This window comes from Arvicanthis niloticus, chromosome 12, assembly GCF_011762505.2.
Source record: "Arvicanthis niloticus isolate mArvNil1 chromosome 12, mArvNil1.pat.X, whole genome shotgun sequence".
In the NCBI taxonomy this organism is placed as follows: domain Eukaryota; kingdom Metazoa; phylum Chordata; class Mammalia; order Rodentia; family Muridae; genus Arvicanthis; species Arvicanthis niloticus.
In genome coordinates this window covers 48,674,056-48,693,450 of record NC_047669.1, presented here as the reverse complement: position 1 = coordinate 48,693,450, position 19,395 = coordinate 48,674,056, and the positions used below count along the sequence as shown (strand labels likewise).

Genomic DNA, 19,395 nt, shown 5'->3' with positions numbered 1-19,395 from the left:
TAGATGCCCTTTGAAAAACAGTTCTATTTCTCTTTCTGTTGATTCCCTCTTTAAAAGCTTAATTAAATGTCATGTAGGAGAACATTTATATGTTGAACAAATTTATGTTCATGAGTATCTAGGCTTTTTGTTTTGTTTGTTTGTTTTTTATATCCATGCTACCAAAAATGTGGATGTCTCAGCTTCAACTAAACATTCTTCTTCAGAAAACTCTCCCACACTGAAAAAAAGAAAGGAAAAAGAAATGATTTTTTTTTTTTTTTTTGGAACAGTAGTTCAGAAATTCTCAGTTCTTTCCCAGCTCTGTGCTCCTTAAATTTTAATTCCTGATAAAATGTCCATTTTCAAAGAAACTAGAAGCATAACATAATTAGAAGTGGGAAATCTACTGACCATTCACTTTGCCAGCACAGGTCCATAATTGTTCCCTGGAATGTCTTAGGCCAGAATCATTTGGAAATTCAAAAATTATACTTCCAAAAAGCAATTATGTGGTCTAGGCACATGACTCAGTCAGGAGGCAGTTACTTGCAAGCAGGAGTTCAGTCTCCAGAAGCTACCCAAAAGAGCCAGGTGAAGTGATGTTTTTGAAATTCTGGCACTGGGGAGACAAAGGTAAATGAAATGGGAGACTTGCAGGCCAGCCAGGTGAACCTATTCTCAGCCAGCTCTGTTTCAAAATTAAAAAAACATAATGTGTAGCGCCTGTGGAATGAGACTTGAGCTTGTCTATTGGTCTTCACACACATGCACACGTGTATGGTTACCTTTACACACATATGTACCTGCACACATACCCACAAAGAGAAAGTAACATGTTATGTACACCCATATATAATGCCAATTCTGTGGCCTGGAATCAATCCACATGGGAAAAGCAAATTAATATTTTTACAACAAAATACATGTGTATTCACATTAAATAAGACTGTGATAGACTAAAAGTATACATACAGTTCAACCATACATCAGTTTATACATAAAAATTCCCCTCACCAAAACTTTACCTGTAAGCCATAGAGTAAGTGTTCATAAATACAGATCAGAAAGAATTAATTGACACATCATATCGTTGTTCATGACAGCATCTTCTTCCATTAGACTCTCATTTAGGAACTGATCAAAATTAAACACAAACCATGCTCACAAAACTGTTAGGTTCTCCAATACTCAGGCTTGTTGTGATGTCTAAATGATTAACCCTAGATCGGTCTTTCAGTTACTCATTTGAGGGAAGTTCAGTAGAGCTCTGTCATGAAAAAGAAATATCCCTACAAAGCAGCACACAAACAGCTTGGAGTGTGGTCATTCTTAGCATAGTTAAAGTTACAGTCTTACGAAGAAGCCAAGAAAACCTGTGAATAATATAAGGACAAAGGAAATTTCACAGGTCTCATATTTTATTAGTGAGAAGCCTTTGAAATGGAAGGGTGTGGTCCAGAATCTTTCAAATATGGAGTGGAGAAAACTCAGTTCTGAAAGATAGGCAAAAGCAAAGCTTAAACATTTCAACTCTGAAAAGAAGTTTCAAATTCTCAGTGAGAGTCCTTTGGCTGGTGGTATTCTGTCAAATGTGTAACTAGTAGAGAGAACAGCAAAGCTCTTTTCAGTTTGCAACTGTCGGTGTAAATACTCTCATTGTAACCAGTCTCAAACTGTTCCTGTAACGCTGCTGAATAGACTCAGGATGACACCTGTCCAGTGACACTCATAAGCCAGTTTGATCCAACCCCAGAAAACAACTGTCATAGCCTTGTTGCATTTTATGGCTACCCAGCTGTATGAGAGAAAGCTGAAACCAATAAAGGATGACATGTGGTTAGAGGTATGCACTTTGGTGCTTAAAATAACAAATGTGCCAGTGTGGGATGGATTTCCCATTTTTATATAGGAGTTAAAGGACAACCTTTGGGAGCTGGTTCTCTCCTTCCACCATACTGGTGCCAAAAATTGAACTCAAGTATTGCAGGGCTATTCTGCCAATCCAACTTTAAAATGACCAAGAAACTATAGGATCAGAAATTGATCTCTTTTAAACCCAGCATGATGACCTACTGTATGCACTTGGCAAAGGTACTTTATCTAGTTATTTCTTTTTCTTGATGATAAAAGATATAAATGTTTGGGATATAGAACATGTTTTGAGATATGCATTTAAGTCAATAAGCAAATCTAACTACTATATGATTTACCTCACATAATTATTAAAGGTGAGAATATTTAAAAATCTAGGCATTATCACATATATACTATGTTATTATCTGCTCTAATCCTCTTGCTGTATAGTAAGTAGTTCTTCAGCACTTACTGCTTCTGTCTCATGGAAATGCTGTGTCCTTGGATGGATCACTTCGTTAGTCCTCCTTGCTCACTTTGCAATCATTATTCTACTCTGTTTTTTATGACTCCCACATTCTCAGGCCTAATTGATTTATGGCTAAGACTCTAAAATATGAGAACCATTTAGCAAACACCAGGTAATGATTTAAAATATAAAACTTATGAGCATATCTGGCACATAAGCAGACTATAAGTTATTTTTGTTTTGGCTTTTGCATTACTCATTTCTTTCTTCCTGTTCTTACTCCTCAGAAATTTGCAATGAGGTCAGAAGATGGAGCATAATTAGAAAAAATATTATTAATAGTTTAGTATTTACACTCCTGTGCAAACACCTACATGGCTCCATTCTGTAGGAGGGACAGTCCCAGAGGGATGCAGATACTTGGGAGGAATGCTATACCAGCATTTGCTTTCTTTTCCATTGAAGTATCAAAACAAGAAAAGAGTATTGAAATACTTCTGGCCATGGAATATTCAGTCACCTTCATGACTTGATTTTGCCACATCAACCTGCAGCCTCCAAGACTGAGGAAAACAATGTCAGGGATGGTGAAAGAGGCATGAAATGGTCTAGCCTATGCCATTTGCCCCAAGAATACAGTTCAGGAAAGGGTAGAAATAATAAACTATAAGAATCCATGCATTGAAACAGGTTTTGGTGTATAAGAAGCAAGGAAGGTGTATGACCCTGACTTTAAGGCGAACAACCCTGAAATTTCACATGGTGTTTGAAGTATTTGGGGGAAGATAATCATATTTAAAGACACTTTGAATCAAACAAATTTTTATGATTTTTTAAATTAAAAGGTAATTTTAGTTTTATCAGGACACACACACACTAAAGTTGTTGGGTACCACTAACAAATGAAATCATGTTGTCTAGTATTTTCTTTCCAGTTACCATATTTGAAGATGTATACACTATAGTAGTTGCTTTGCAAACAGACACAGACCAACAGTGAAGAGAAAACATGGTCCTTATTCATAGAAGATAAAATTGATGAGTGATTATATATAGATGATCTAAGTTGTAGAAATAACCACTCAAGACATTTAAATCACTGGCCAAAAGGAATAATAAATAATATGTGTATTTTCCTACGGTTATGACTTTTGTTAATTCAAATTCAAAACTTATTGGTGACAGAACAAAAGTAGAAAACATTGGTACCTACAGACACAAAAAAACTGTCTATTATGTGGCATGTTTGGTGTCATTATTAAAGCAAGAGTAATACCTTCAATATTTGATTCCCCGCTTTTCAGTTATCTAAAGAATGTACACTGTCCTTTGTAATAAAAAAAACACAAAATAATTATTTCAAGTTTTCATTAAAGAATAACTTAACCTACAAAGTGCTATGAAATACGTTACTCTGAATTATTTTCTCAGTCCCATTTGCAGATAATCTGGTGGAATCTGAAACATGACAAGAAGGTATGATTAAGAAAAGAATAGATTTGCCAAAAAGCAGTTATATTGAAGAAATCGTAACTGGAGTGAATGGGAAAATATCATTCCTCTCTAGTAGTTATTATTAAAATCACCAATGTCCCTCAAACAATCATTAACTCCCACCCTACCTTTTCCCTTGTAAAAGTAACTTTAAGTAATTGTTGTCTCAGAGGTTCACTGCTGAATAAGCTCACCCTTTCTAGCTCTTTCTGAACTATGGCTGACTGGTTCAACTCAGCTATTCTGGCCCAAACTCCTCTCCATGCTGACTTATTTTAACTGGTTTCTCTTGGCTTCTGACTGAATTACTCTGCTAGGCCATAAACTATCTTTGGCAATCCGTTCTAATCTTTTGGCTCATTTTCTGTTTTGTTCTGTCTTTGTCTGCAACCTGTCTCTGTAAAATTGTCCCTGTAAAACTGTTCCTCCCCCCTTCTCTCTCCCTCCCTCCCTTCTTCTCTTAAATAGCTTCACTTTCCTGTCTGTTCTTGTGAGAATTGGATGTATCAGATCTCTGACTCATTCTCTCAAACCTTTCTCTAATTCTCCACTTTGTCTGCCCCTCATTTAGATGTCACTTTCAAACATGGCTGCTTCCTTCTACAAATTAACCTTATTTACATTAATAAGTAATTACTTACTTGTTAATGTAAGTGTAGGATTTTATGTGCATTAAGTAACCCAATTAGGTATTACGGGTCTGTTACTTTACTGAACTTTCAAATAGCCAAACATGTCCATTTGTGCATGCATGCAGCACATGTGTGTGTACACACATGTACACACACACACACACACACACCCCAAATGTAATAAAATGAAGTGTAAGTAATTATCAAGTGCTTCTGGGTTTTGACTTTTATTAATTTCTATATTTTCCAACAAGTAAGAAAAATATCATCCTTACTAATTTGGTGGTCGCATGTTTGAGTACTATTTTTTTTTTTTTTTTTTTTTTTTTTGGTTTTTCGAGACAGGGTTTCTCTGTGTAGCCCTGGCTGTCCTGGAACTCACTCTGTAGACCAGGCTAGCCTCAAACTCAGAAATCCGCCTGCCTCTGCCTCCCAAGTGCTGGGATTAAAGGCATGCGCCATCACCGCCCGGCTCATGTTTGTGTATTATTAAGAACAGGATTACTCTATCTAATGTGATAGTGTTGTGAATCATTCTATACCATTATTGTTCAATTGGGTTTTATATTCCTGAAAGCTGAGATACAATTCTTTACATGATGTAATGATACAGTCACACACACACACACACACACACACACACACACAATCTGGTATTGACAGACTTATTGCCTGTTTATTAACAAAACAGTAAGCAATAGAAAATGTATATGCTATTAAAAAATGAATCCTTTTTTCTAGTCACATTCCAAAATTCCTCCACACAAGGATTTGCATGTTAACTAGCAAAGCTTTATGAATCCCCAGTGCTGTACCAGTTGAGAAGGCTTCACTTGCTACAGTGCTGAAGGCTCTGATTCTGACTGTGAAGTAGGCAATACTTTTTGCAGTGTTCTACACACTAAAGTCATTACAGAGAGTATGTGGCCAGAGCATGGCTTGTCCTCTATGGCTAGTGACTTGTCCAGTGATCTGACTCTCAGCAAGTTTAAACATCTAAAGTTAAAATCAAGGTAAAGTCACCAGTGTGCTTTAAATGTGTGCCACAGATCTCATCACTCACTGACTTTGCAAATGCTTCCTTGGTACTATTGCTCCTGTTGCAGATGCATGCTAAATAAAGCACAGCTCTGTCAAATTCAGGAAAGTTGAGAGAAAGGTATTCATCCTCAGAGAAGGAACTGTCAAGCATGAACTCATCGGAAACTTTAGAAATGGCACTTGATTTCTCTAGGACTCTAAAAAGTCAGCATTAAAAGGTATAAGAAGAGTGCTTGTGGTTTATTCTTGGTTGTGCTAGAGAAATCCACAAGTGTGGTGAAGCTCAGGAACCATTGCATGCATTAGTTGCTGCTCTTTTGAAGAGCTCTCAAAGTGAGACACTGATGAAAATATCAAACATCCCAGTGAATGAGTCATAGCCTGTGAAGAATTGTACTTAACATATCTGATAACTCTTCAGGTATGCAATTTTAAATCTTTTTCTTTCTTTTTTTAAAATTAATCATTCCATTCGTTTACATCTCAAATATCCCACTTTCCAGTTACCCCCTCCAACACGCCCTCTCCCTCCCCTTTGCCTATATGAGAGTGCTCCCCCACTCATCCACACTCTTCCACTCACCACTCCAGCATCCCACTACTCTGGAGCATCAAACCTCTCCAGAACCAAGGGCCTCCCCTACTATTGCTGTCAGGCAAGGCCATCCTCTGCTACATATATGTCTGAAGTCATGGATCCCTCCAGGTACACTCCTTGGTTGGTGGTCTAGACTCTGGGAGAACTCTAGGTGGTCATGCCAGCCTATATCGCTCTTCCAATGGGGGTTGCAATCACCATCTACTCCTCCAGTCTTTCCACCAGCTCCCCCACCAGATTCCCTGATCTCAGTCTGATGGTTGGCTCCAAGCATCCACATCTGCATTGGTCAGTTGCTGGCTGGACCTCCCAAGGAACCACCACACCAGGTTCCTGTCAGCAAGTGTCTCTCTTGACCATGGCAACAAGTGCTAGGTTTCATGTCTGCAGACATGATGGATCCCCAGGTAGGGCAGTCCCCTGTTGGTCCTTCCTTCAATCTCGGTTCCATTTTTTTTGTCCCTGTTCTTCCTTTACACAGAAACATTTCTTGGTTAAAAACTTTGAGATAGGTGGGTGGCCCCATCCCTCGACAAGAGGCTGTGCTTATCTACTGGAGGTGTCTCAACAGGTTCTATCTCCCTCTTCTCTGCCCATTTCAGCTAAAGTAATCCCCACTGGGTTCTGAGAGCCTCACATTTCCCTGGTGTCTGGGACCCTCCAGTGGCTATCCCCAGTTCCTCATCTGCCCCCGGCTACATATTTTTGTTTGATTTCCTGACCCTCTGTACCTCTCTCACATCTCCTCCAGTTCCTGATACTGCCATCCTTATTTCCTCCCTCTCCTTTCTCCCTCCCAAGCTTCCCTCTCCATGCACCTACCACAGTCGTCCTGTTCCTCTCTCAATGCAGGACTGAAGCATCCACTCCCTGGTCTTCCTTCCTTCTATGCTCCATATGGTCTGTGGGTTATATCATGGGCATTGTGAGCTTTGGGGCTAATATCCACTTATTAGTAAGTACATACCATGTGTGTGTCCTTTTGTGTCTGGGTTACCTCACTCAGGATGATATTTTCTAGTTCCATCCATTTGCCTAAGAATTTTATGAAGTTATTGTTTTTAATCACTGCATAATACTCCATTGTGTAAATGTACCACATTTTTTTGTATCCATTCCTTTGTTGAGGGACATCTAGGTTGTTTCCAGCTTCTGGCTATTATAAATAAGGCTGCTATGAACATAGTAAAGCATGTGTTCTTGTTAAATGTCGGAGCATCTTTTGGTTATATGCCCAGGAGCAGTACAGCTGGGTCCTCAGGTAGAACTATTTCCAATTTTCTCAGGAACCGCCAGACTGATTTCCAAAGTGGTTTTATAAGCTTGTAGTCCCACCAGCAATGGAGGAGTGTTCCTCTTTCTCCACATCCTTGCCAACATCTATTGTCACCTGCATTTTTGGTCTTAGACATTCTGATTGGTGTAGGTTGGAATCCCAGGGACATTTTGATTTGCATTTCCCTGATGACTAAAGATGTTGAACATTTCTTTAAGTGCTTCTCAACCATTCGAGATTCCTCTGTTGAGAATTCTCTATCTCTGTACTCCACTTTTTAATAGGGTTATTTGGTTCACTGGAGTTCTTTATTGAGTTATTGAGTTCTTTGTATATGTTGGATATTAGCCTTCTATCGGATGTAGGGTTGGTAAAGAGCTTTCCTTGAGTAGTCATTTTGTCCTATTGACAATGTCGTTTGCTTTACAGAAGCTTTTCAATTTTGTGAGATCCCATTTGTCGATTGTTGGTCTTAAAGCATAAGCCATTGGTGTTCTGGTCAGGATGTTTTCCCTTGTGCCCAAGTATTCGAGGCTCTTCCCCACTTTCTCTTCTATTAGATTTAGTGTATCTGGTTTTATGTGGAGGTCCTTGATCCATTTGGACTTGAGCTTTGTACAAGGAATTAAGAATGGATCAATTTGCATTCTTCTACATGCATACTGCCAGTTGAACCAGCACCATTTGTTGAAAATGCTGTCTTTTTTCATGGGAAAATGACTTTCGTCTAGGACAAGGACGTTGGCTCACATATTTTGGTCATCCTGATAAGCCCTTAGAAACAGTGATCATGGGAGTGTTCACGGAATTTTGTTTATTGCTTTGCTTGTTCTTTGACTATTTGTGTTTATTGTCTTGCTTATTCCTTGACTATTTGCATCTATTGTTTTGCTAGCTCCTCAACATAGAACTGGCCTTAATACTTGCATGCAATTAAAATGGTATAAAAGCAAAAAGGAGGAGGGGGTTAGGATAGGGGGTTTCTAGAGAGAGGAAATGTATTCCCAGATATTTCATATTATTTGTGACTATTGTGAAGGTATGTTTTTTATTAACATTATTAATATAACTAACCAGTGAGTGTGTGTTAGGAACATTCAGAGTAGTTTTCCCTCTATAGTTAAATGTTTATCTTAATTAGGTTTAAGCAATCACATCAACAACATTCATGGGAAAAGTGGTTTTACTATACAGTCACAGCCTCTTTCATTGGTCCTTATGCCACAAAAATAACTTTTACAGTGTAACAATTATTTTTATAGCATTACATATAGAAAAATGATAGACAGATAGATAGATAGATAGATAGATGTTAAAAGATGATAGATCATAAATGATAAATAGGTGATAGATATAATTATGATAGATGACATATAGATATAGACTGATAGATTGGTGGATATTTAATAAATAATTAAAAGATGATAAACAAAGAAAAAGATGAATAGGCAAATGGTAGACAGTACTAGGCACTGTAATTTAGAGGTGATTTTAAGTACACATCAAGAAGTGCATAGGTTATAGGCAAGCCTGACACTACTTTAAATAAATAACTTGAATATTCGTGGATTTTGCTATGCATTGCAGGTCTTGTAACAAATCTCCTTGGATACCAAGAAATAAGTATAATTCTTCCACACTGAAGTGTATTAAAGGAAGAGAAGCAACCAAGACACTTCAGAGCCTCAGTTTGACATAGCAAGGTTTCACATTTCCTGTGCATGTGGAAAACCTAGAAATAAACCCATATTTGACCCTCCAGGCAAGTACTCCACTGAGGGAGGAGGCTACTCCAACAGCAGGGGCACTGGGGAAAAGAAGGAAAACAGAGGGTTATGTTGTCTCAGATCTAAGTATCTTTCTAGAGACATTGGTCCACAGACTGAACCTCTGAGTGACAACATTGCCAGGATCCTCTGATGCCACATCTCAGTTGTCCACACATCTTCTCTGTCCCTACCTCTTTGTTACTATGCTTTTCTGTTCATGTGTCCCACTGGCACTATCATCTAGTCGACAGGTAAATCTGAGTCCATTGGGAGTAAAGCCTATAGCACATTTCAGGAGACATTTACTCTCACAGCAGTACAAAGGTCTCTGTAAACTTCTTCCCTTGGGACTCTTGGGATCAGCAGGCAAAAAGGAATGGTACACAGAGGCAAACTTACAACCTATTCCTTAAGCTCTTCAGGAACTTGACCATCTTCAACAACTAACACTACTCAGGAATGTATAAACCTGTGTATTGGTCACTCTTATTTTGTAAACTTGGGCCTGAAAGTCCAGGAAATTATCCTATATCCTCTTACATGTGAAACAATAGAGTTTACTTCTACATTTGACTACTAAATATAACTCACTGAATTGTCTTAGGGTGCATACTGTTTCATTTCATTAAATTGTTCTACACAAGAAATAAGAATATTCTCATTAATCAAATGACATGAAACTTTTGGGAATAAATTGTGTACTCTTTTTAACTTTAATTTGTATGGTTTTCTTCATTTTTCTAAAACCTAGTATGCACATAAGCATTTGAATTTTTGATCTAACTGCTACAAAATGTAATGACTGCTTGGCTTAGTTCTTGAATATCTATATATTTATACCAGTAGTAATATTTTTTATGAGTAAAAATCAAACCTATGTAAACAGACCTTCATTCATGGAAAATGTCTAGAAGAACTTTTAGTAAACTGTATCATGATGATGAAAATTTTTATTAATATAATATTTATATTAGAATCTTCCCCATCCATTTCCTTCCATGCCCTTCATTCTTCCTCAACTTCACAATTTCTTCTTCTTTATTCCTGAGATGTATACATATACACATATATTTATAAAATAAATGTTTTTTTATAAAAACACAACCTGTTGAGTCTATTTAGGGGATTTCCTATGCATATGTGTGTCTTCGTTAGGGTTTTACTGCTGTGAACAGACACCATGACCAAGGTAACTCTTATAAGGACAGCACTGAATTTGAGCTGGCTCACAGGCTCAGAGGCTTAGACCATTATCATCAAGGTGGGACTGTATTCAAGCAGGCATGGTGAAGGAGGAGTTCAGAGTTCTACACCTTCATCTGAAGGTCTCTAGGGGAAGATTGGCTCCCATGTGGTTAAGAGGAAGATATTAAAGCCTCACAGTGACACACTTCCTCCAACAAGGCCACACCTCCAAATAGTGCCACTCCCTGGGCCAAGCATATTCAAACTACCGAAATGTGTTTAGGAATGATCACTTGGGATTGGAAAACCTACTCAGAGGAATGGCTAAAGTTTATAGATTTGAAAGCTATTACATTTATTATTCTATTTAGGTACTGTGAAGTTTGTTTGCATATTAACTTAGGTTACTTTAATTTAAATTTAACTAAAATTATAGGAAGTATGACTAATCCAAAATATATTTCATGTATTTATGACTGTGTGAAATAAACTAATTGTCTTACAATTGAAGATAATATCCATGTGATTCTTTCCTTCTCTTGACATCTCAATCTGATATCATGTTTCATTGTAAAGGGTGTTTATTAGCAGAGCAAAGAAAAGGAACAATTTATTGTGGGTGGAAATTCTTTAGAGGAATAAAAAGAAAATTGTTTCCTTTGTTGTTTGCTTGTTTGTTTTTAGGGGAAGCTGAGTTGAGATGGAATTGGACTGTAAGCAGCTGGCTAATTTCTCACAAGATCAGGAGGTGAAGTGAGGATGAAAACCAACAGTTGAACCAGCCACACCACGGTGAGTGTTCTCAGAATAAATTAGGAAGAAAAGAATACACTAAGAATGAATGAAAAGTGAATGATACAATCTAGCACATAAGGAAATTGAAGCAGAGTGACAGGGAAGGGGTGGAAAGTGCTCTGAGTCCTGCTCCTAGTGACAAACAGTGGTGTTCACTGATAGGTTCTGCTCAAATAAAATAGTATGTTGAAGAAAATATAGTTTATACTGGGTCAAATATGAGTTACCAAAGATTCAAGTTATGGTGAATGACATATTCTACTATGGGTAATGGTTTGTGAACTTATTTTTTAAAGAAAAAAATCCCAGAAAAAAAACAATGCCATTATTCAATATTTTATCAACCACATTGGCGGGAGCCTCAAGTGAGCAATCTACTGAAAAATGGATTCTCTTCTATTGATCTCAGATGTTCTCTTTGGCGCCTTACACTCTTAGTTAGGATGATGTTGTCTACAGGCCAGCTAGACATAGTGTTACATTTCAAGAAGATTATATAATATTCATGAGAATGTTAAAGCATACATAAAAGATAAGATACATAGCTGATGGGGGACTTAATAATGGCCTACATTGTTTTGAATCTCTACTTACATTTCTTTATTCAAAGGTAATCAGTCAGAAGGGTCTGTGATACAAACGCAAGAAACTGGGAATATAGGCCAATGAGAGAGTGCTTTCTTAGGATGTAAAAACCTGAATTCTAACCCAACTATAGCAAGAAAGTAAAAATAGAGAACTCCTTACATTAAAAAAAAAAAATACAAAGGACCTGGAAAGACAGATCTCTAGTAAAGCATCAGTTGCTCTTACAGAAGACAACAATTTTTGTTCCCAGCTCCCATATCAGATGGTTCACAACTGCCTGCAACTCGAGATCGAGGATACCAGAGGCTTTTACAGACACCAGCACATGTAAGGCATGTGCATGCAAGCGCACATGTGTGTGCACACATGCACACATACATACACACACACACATGTGAGTGCACACACATACAGACACACACAACACACACACAGACACACAAACACATTTTTTAAGTTTTTAAAATAATATATCAAAATATGTCTTATGTAAGAATGGTGGCTCATATCTGTTATCTCAGGACTTGAGAGGTTGACATAAGAGAACTGTCTTGAGTGTAAATCCAGCAGGGACTACACAGTGAATCCAAATAAGCCAGAGCTAAGGAGAGAGGCCATGCCTCAAAAAAAAAGGTAGATGGACCTTCTTCTAAGTTCAGGTTACTGTTCACCAATATCAGAGGTCTTCAATGGTAAACAAAAATGTATCAGCTGAAAACTACTAGAAGAAAGCAGCAGAGAAGCTTGGAGATGTTGCTATGGGAACATTTGGGTGCATGTATATATCTTAAACTGTATGTATTTCCTGAAGTGTTTATAGAAGATGAAAAGCAACATAACATACAGTGTAAGGAAGAAAGCCTATAGAATTTAAATTAAATAATCTTATCAATACTAATCATCATCTAGAAAATCTACCTTGTCATAATTTCAAAAGAAGAGAGTAAGCTTTGATGGAATAAAAACTTGATTATAGTTTCTATCTTCCCATGATTTCCCCAGGTGCTGTGTGATGTACAACCATTGCATGTGTTGCTCATGTTGCCTACTGTGCATGGTAAAGAGATGATTCATAGTGTATGTGTGTGATTTACAGCCAGTAAACCTGTTTGCATTGTCTGATTCTAAATGTGCATAAGAAATCACGGTGTACCTCCTTAGCTTGGAAATGAGTACAGGTTAGAAGTCCTACTATTCTTGCTCAGTTATCAGAACAGGTCTGTTAGACTGACTAGATGACGTTATTCAAACCAAGTTAGCTTTACAATGTGTGTTGTATTTATTAGCAAAATGGTGGAAATAATATTCACCTACAAAACTACGCATAGGTGTCTTGATACATTGAGTAATTCTTTGTAAAGAAAGTTTCATATGTATGTATACTGCTGTTATTTATCTCATTATTGTTTGAGACAAGATCTCACAATATAGCTCAGGAGAGCCTGGAACTCAGTATGTTCCCTAGACTGGGCTGGGGCTTGGGATTAGAGGTTTGTGCCACCACAGCCTGACTTATGCACACTATTATTATTTTAAAAAATAGTTCATTCTAATTCAAAGGCCACAAATGACACCAATTAAAGTAAATGTGTCCCCAAACAATGCCAGAATCATGAATCTCAGATAGTAGCTGCTACCAAAAGGGGAAAGGAAGGTTGTAGAGATGGGTGGCAGATAGGACTGGGCAAAGTAAAGATTAATCAGAATACATTATAAACACATATAAAATTGTCAAATAAAAATGAGTTAATGAAAAATTAGTGCAACTATAGAATAATCAGAGATAATTAGAATAATTAGAATCGAACCTGTCCTGTATGTATCTCAATATATGCCACATCTTGTACGTTCCTATTATCGTTAAATGATATTTATCTAAGTGGATAGCCAATTTATGCTGTCTGTGAAAAAAAAAAAAAAACAACTAAACAAACCTTGAGCAGTTTCCACTGTCACAGTTCTCTGTATTAGATTTGGAGAAGCCCAGTGACCTCATTCTCCTTGGAAATGTTTATAGTTTCCTTTTTATACAGCATTGTTCCTTATTGTGCCAGAGGATGTTGTTTCTGACTCTAGACTTTCCGATGCAGTCAGCTTCTTCACTTATCTCCTTTCTGAAAAAAATCTCTGCATGTTAGACACTTCATTTTTCACTGTCTACCCCCATTCTCAACACTAAGGTTTTCCTAATTGGATGTAAGGTTAAAGAATAAAAATGGAGATATCCATGAGATTTATACCTCTATGCCTTAATCTGCCAAAGCTTTTGGGCTTAGATATTAAAACACATACAGCTATATAGTTCCTTTTGTATGTCTAATCAACATATCAAAATAAATATGTACCAAATCAACCTCTTCAACTTCCCCTCAACTCTTTACTTCTCAAATACAATCACAATTTTATGGCTTATTTTAGGCCTTCAGTGTATAAGCAGGGCTGCCCCTGACATCTCCTCCCTTCTCCAAGTATAGAAGGGCCATGGCGATTCTAATCTTGCCAAGACAGAGATAAAGGCCTGACATACATGCCTGCTAACACAAAATCTTGGGTCTCTGTGGAAAAACACAGAAGCAGATGGCTATAAGCTATCGTAAACAGGCAACTTTTGTGGAAATTTACCAGCCTGAGTAGTCATAGACCTTGTAAATAGGCAGCCTTGGTGGATAGTACCAACTTAGATAAGAACAAGTGAGTGAATCATAGGCAGAGTCATAGTGACCTGTCCCCTGAACCTTCACCCAGCTGATACCCTGTTCTGAAAGATATCTGTACTCCCCCTGAACACCTATGCTCCTGTGTCATCCCCTTCCCCACATCCTGCATTTTCGTGTTTATAACCCCTGTGTTAAAAAGTAAAAATTATGATTTGATCATTCAAAAAAAGTTGTATTTAAAAAAAAATCACAATTTTTACCATCTGTCTGTTTCCTGGACCTTCATCCCCTTAGCACATCCTATTGGTCTCACACCGATGTATATTCCTCAGCATCATTATAAGCTATCTCATTAGGTCTCTGGCCCCTATTTCATTTACATCTTATAAAATATATATATATATCTGTTTCTTTATAGATGACATCTCTTTAACAAATCACATTTATCTTTTAACCTATGATCACTCTCTTGATAGTAATAAATTGGTTTTGGTCCTATTTTCAGATCCACACATAGATAAGTGTAAATATACATAAAAAACACTCAATAGTAGTAGAAATTGAGTGACATGAGCTTTCATAAAATTCCCTGGGAAGAATCAGGCCTGGAATCTGTTAGGGATCAAGTGGCAACTGCGTGTGACCATCGGTGGGCTAGCTGAGGTGATGTGTACAGGTGATTTCTTGTAAATAGAAAATACATTATTTGCCATTACTTTTCACTACAACTTCTCTGTTACATTGATTTAAATAAGCCATTCTGCCTGTTGTCAATGAAAGTTAGCTGTAATAAATCCTTTGCTCAGCAAAGCAAGGCAATGCCTTTCTTTCTGTTTTGGGCCATCCATCTCTAATCATCCTTCTGCAATCTTACACCTAGAAATATTTTTCTATTTCCATCCACAGCGGAACAATCATGGTCAGGTTCAGGATAGTGATAATAAGTATCATCACCTCAACTTATTTCAAGTTGTGTCATAGCGAGAGCAGGTGAAAATCTGTCACAGTAGCAGATCCGCTATCTTTCTACATTGTCTCTTATTTGCCTAAACAACTCTTTGACAACATCCATGGTAAATGGACTCTCGAATGTAATTCAAATCTCTCACGAGAAAAGTTTAATCTCCTTCAGAATGTAAAATACTGTTGAATCCATTTAAATGATTTTAAATTATAATTCTCAGAGATGGTCTGACCATACAAATCATGAATTTGTAGCCCACTGTGTTACTTGGTCTAACCATATGTTAATCACACACACACACACACACACGTGCTATAGCAATACTCTGGCTTCTCCATGCTGCATCTAATAATTACTAAAATGCATCTTCTTATTTCTAGGTGAGATTTATTCTCATGACAGTTGCTCTTCCTCTCATTTTTTCTATGCTGTTGGCAGCTCCCCCTTGGTCTCCATCCTTGCATGCTAGAAGAGTCATTCCTTAATGCTTGCTTTGCTTCATGTCATAAATCCAATGAGTCACTGCATACTCTCAGTTCTGCATACAAAGTGTTCCTGGTATCTAATCTCCTTGCTTTAGCATCGTAGCCCTTTTTTTGCAGGTCGAGGAGGTTTAGCCTCAAAGAGATCCATCAGTGTGGCTTCTGACAGCACCTTCCACTGACATTAAACCAGAGAGGGGTCAGCCCAGAAGCAGGTCCCAAAGCCTTGTCTCTGAAAGGTGAGGGGAACTGGAAACGTTCATCTTGCTGCTATAGACTGGGCCACAGAGGACTCCCTGATGGTAAGAGACATAACCAAAAGAATTAGCTGTGATGACAGGCAAGCAGAGCTTCCAGTTTCTCCTTGGTTTCTACCAATGGAATGACCCTGGGGGATTCATCTTTCTAGAACTAAAGGTGCATCATATTTGACTTTTGGGTAATAGAGTGGCTCTGAGGACTAACTAAGGTCATGTACCCTAAATGAAGCTAGCTGACCTATTTAAATGCTCACGAAAGTAGTGGCCTTCTTATATTCTCTTATCACTTCTAGGCACCATCAAATGCAACTCAGAACCCTGTGTATGTTCTCCCAGCCCTCTGGCATTATCATTATGTGGGAACCAGAAATTTTATTTTCTCAAAAAAAGTACAAGGAAATCTGGATGAGGGTTTATGCTGTGTCTTCAGGTAGCTATTTGTCTCCAGGTTCTAATTTTTCAATACTGTAATATGCTTTGCCCCATGTTATTTTTATTCATCAACTCTCCTTGGGTCATAATGAAAACTTTTATGATAAAAGTGACCTTTTTCTCACTTGCCTTTTTTGTCTCTGCCCTTCTCACTCTCTTATGAAATTAGCTACACTTTAAGGTGATAAATAGGTAGGTAGATAGATAGATGAATAGATGATAGATAGATAGATAGATAGATAGATAGATAGATAGATAGGGATAGTACATAGCTATTGAAACAGGTATACTTATCTTTTTCTACTTTATGCATCCTTAATTTTTTCATAAAGTTACCAATGCCCTAGCTGTACAATCTCTTTCATTATGATGCCTTTTTCTGCCTGTAATTCCAGTAAGATCTCAGTATTTCTAAAAGAAGTCCTTTATAAACTGCAAAACGTGCCTTCCTCTCCGGAAGCCTTGTTTCCTGCCTTAGTGTTCCCAGTGAATACTGATATGTCTCTATAAGCACCCATCTTGTCTTCATACATCTGTCTTAGTCTTTGCCACATAAATCCCGTGAATGGGTAAGAGTGTATTTGAAGGCCCATAAGTCAGTAATAAATCATGGATGGTGTCATCATTATCCTTTTTGCCCTTAACTATTTTTTTTCTCTAGACTGTCACAGTCGTATCTGAATTGTCTTTGTCACATTGTGTTATTGCTTTGTATTCTGTATCATAAATGAATTTGATTTTTATGCAAGCACTGTTTTCCCATAATCCTGAACACCAAGAATTCAAACCTGGGTGAATACTTGATTAAACATTCTCTTATTTGCATAAAAATCCGGGTGAATACTTGAGTATATATGCTCTTATTTGCACAAAAATTGCATTCTGTAATTGATATTTCAAAGTTGGGAAATTTCAAAGTCCTTGTAGAAAGACATGCCTTAGCTAAATTAATCATATTTTGCCAGTTTGTTGAATAAACCGGAAAATAATTAATCATGGTTGGAACAACTTTCAAAACAAACATTTACAATACCTTTCCAAGCAATGTTATTTTGTATCTCAAGATGAAGTTAAATAAATAAGTAAAAATAAATAGTTCCTTCCATGATGGCCCTGGGAGAGACTCCTCACTTGGAAAAGCTTGAAGAGTCTAAACGTATTTGGCATCTCACTGATGCCGAAGCCAGCCTGGCCTGGAATAATTTGAAGTGCGACAGTGTTGGACATAGAGGTAGCTTTAAAAACGGATAGTCTCTGAACATAGTTTTAAAGACTGACCATCTCTGGCCTTCGAGCTCTCTAACAATACTGAATGCTTGCTGATAACATCTAAAAAAAATTCTAAAACGTTTCTTGCTTAATCTGTGGTGTTAATCACCAGCTTGGGTGATTAACACCAGTTGTCTAGCAGTGGAGGAGTATGTAAAAAAATTTATTGCTAAGGCTCCTTTTTCTGGTCAGGCAGCTAGAAGCCTTCCAGTGACCTGCCTGGTTAACACTTTATAAACCAGAGAGGAAGGAAAGGAAAAGAATTAAGATGCTTTATACAGGAAAATATGCACAGACACATCAACTCATAGATACATTTGCATTTTCATCTACATTCTTGTTTACACATTAACACATTCACATTTTTGTTGGGCCCAACCACCTGTTTCATATACTCCACAAGCATTCATGCATACTAACATATATACATATACCTACACACATACACACAGATAAACAGACATATATACAATTGGATGGGTGGATGGATGGATGGATAAATGGATAACAAAGCCCCTCAAGCCAACAATCCAACCAACAACTTTATTTCCTTTCTCTGGCTTTTTTATACCTTCTTAGACAAAAAAAAAAAAAAAGAAAGAAAAAAAAAAGAAAGAAAAGAAAAAAAAGTTCTTTAGAAAATTACCTCAACAATAAAATGTTACATAAAATGGGAGTTACAGAAGGATGTTGATATTAAGTTCAAAGCAGTGTTTCATTCTCTAAATTCTTTATAAGTTCAAAGCAACAGTTGTTACATGGCCTTGCCTTATCATAGTGCACATCTGTGGTTTTTTCTTTGGACCTAAATGTTTTTCCTTGAACACAAATTTGTCCCAAGTCTATTTCTCTTTTTTGAGTATTCATGAAAACTCATTGTGTTTCTTTTCATGTAGCCTTTACTCACGATATGAGGAGTGGGCACATTCTATTCTTGATTCTAAATTTATTACATCTTTCTAGCAAAGCAACTAAGACCATCTTGTAACTTTCTTCCTAAAAGTATTTGAATCAAATCTGCAATTCTGTAAAGTCATTAATTTATCTAAAGAGCCTTGATTCACAAAAGTCCATCTTTATGTTGATCTGCAGAAAAATCTGAAAATTGGTGGGGAGGGGCTTAATGCTCATTAATTATATTAATTTAATAATGACAGGACAGGTACATCAGCTGCAAGAAGCAATCCTGAGATGAAGTCTCTTTGGGTCTTGCCATCGAGCTCACCCATGGCAGACCATGCAAAAATGATGAGCCACCTCCAGGAAGGCCACCTGCTAGCCTCAGCCTATCCTAGATGGTTCCTGACAAGCTGATTGACATGTGGTATTTAACTTTGGTACAACCAGTCAAAAGGGCGGCACACATTTAATTTACTTTCCCTTCTAACGCAATGACTGAGCTACTACGGTCTATACAGTTCTCTGACATAAGGCCAGAGACAGGACAGAAGTTAGCACCTAGCTAGTTGGATGATTCCTATGGTTCTGTCTGAGGAGAGGACAGTAAGTGCCTGTCTTCCTTCCTGGTTTGCGATATGCCTTTATTGTTCATATCACTAGGGTGGGATCATAACTTGTGTCATTCTGTCAATACTCTGATGGTATAGATAATGCCTTTTCATTCTGTGACTTAGATATGACTTTTCAA

General features: G+C 37.4%; 1 protein-coding gene across 1 annotated transcript in view; it reads left to right on the top strand.

Annotated features, from left to right (window-relative positions):
* The window catches only part of Htr1f (5-hydroxytryptamine receptor 1F), a 145,873-nt gene that overhangs the window by 17,932 nt on the left and 108,546 nt on the right, over positions 1–19,395 (top strand). Inside the window, exon 2 of the mRNA XM_034515630.2 lies at positions 10,985–11,092. The gene's annotated coding sequence lies outside the window, so the exon portion shown is untranslated. The remainder of the gene's footprint in view (positions 1–10,984; positions 11,093–19,395) is intronic.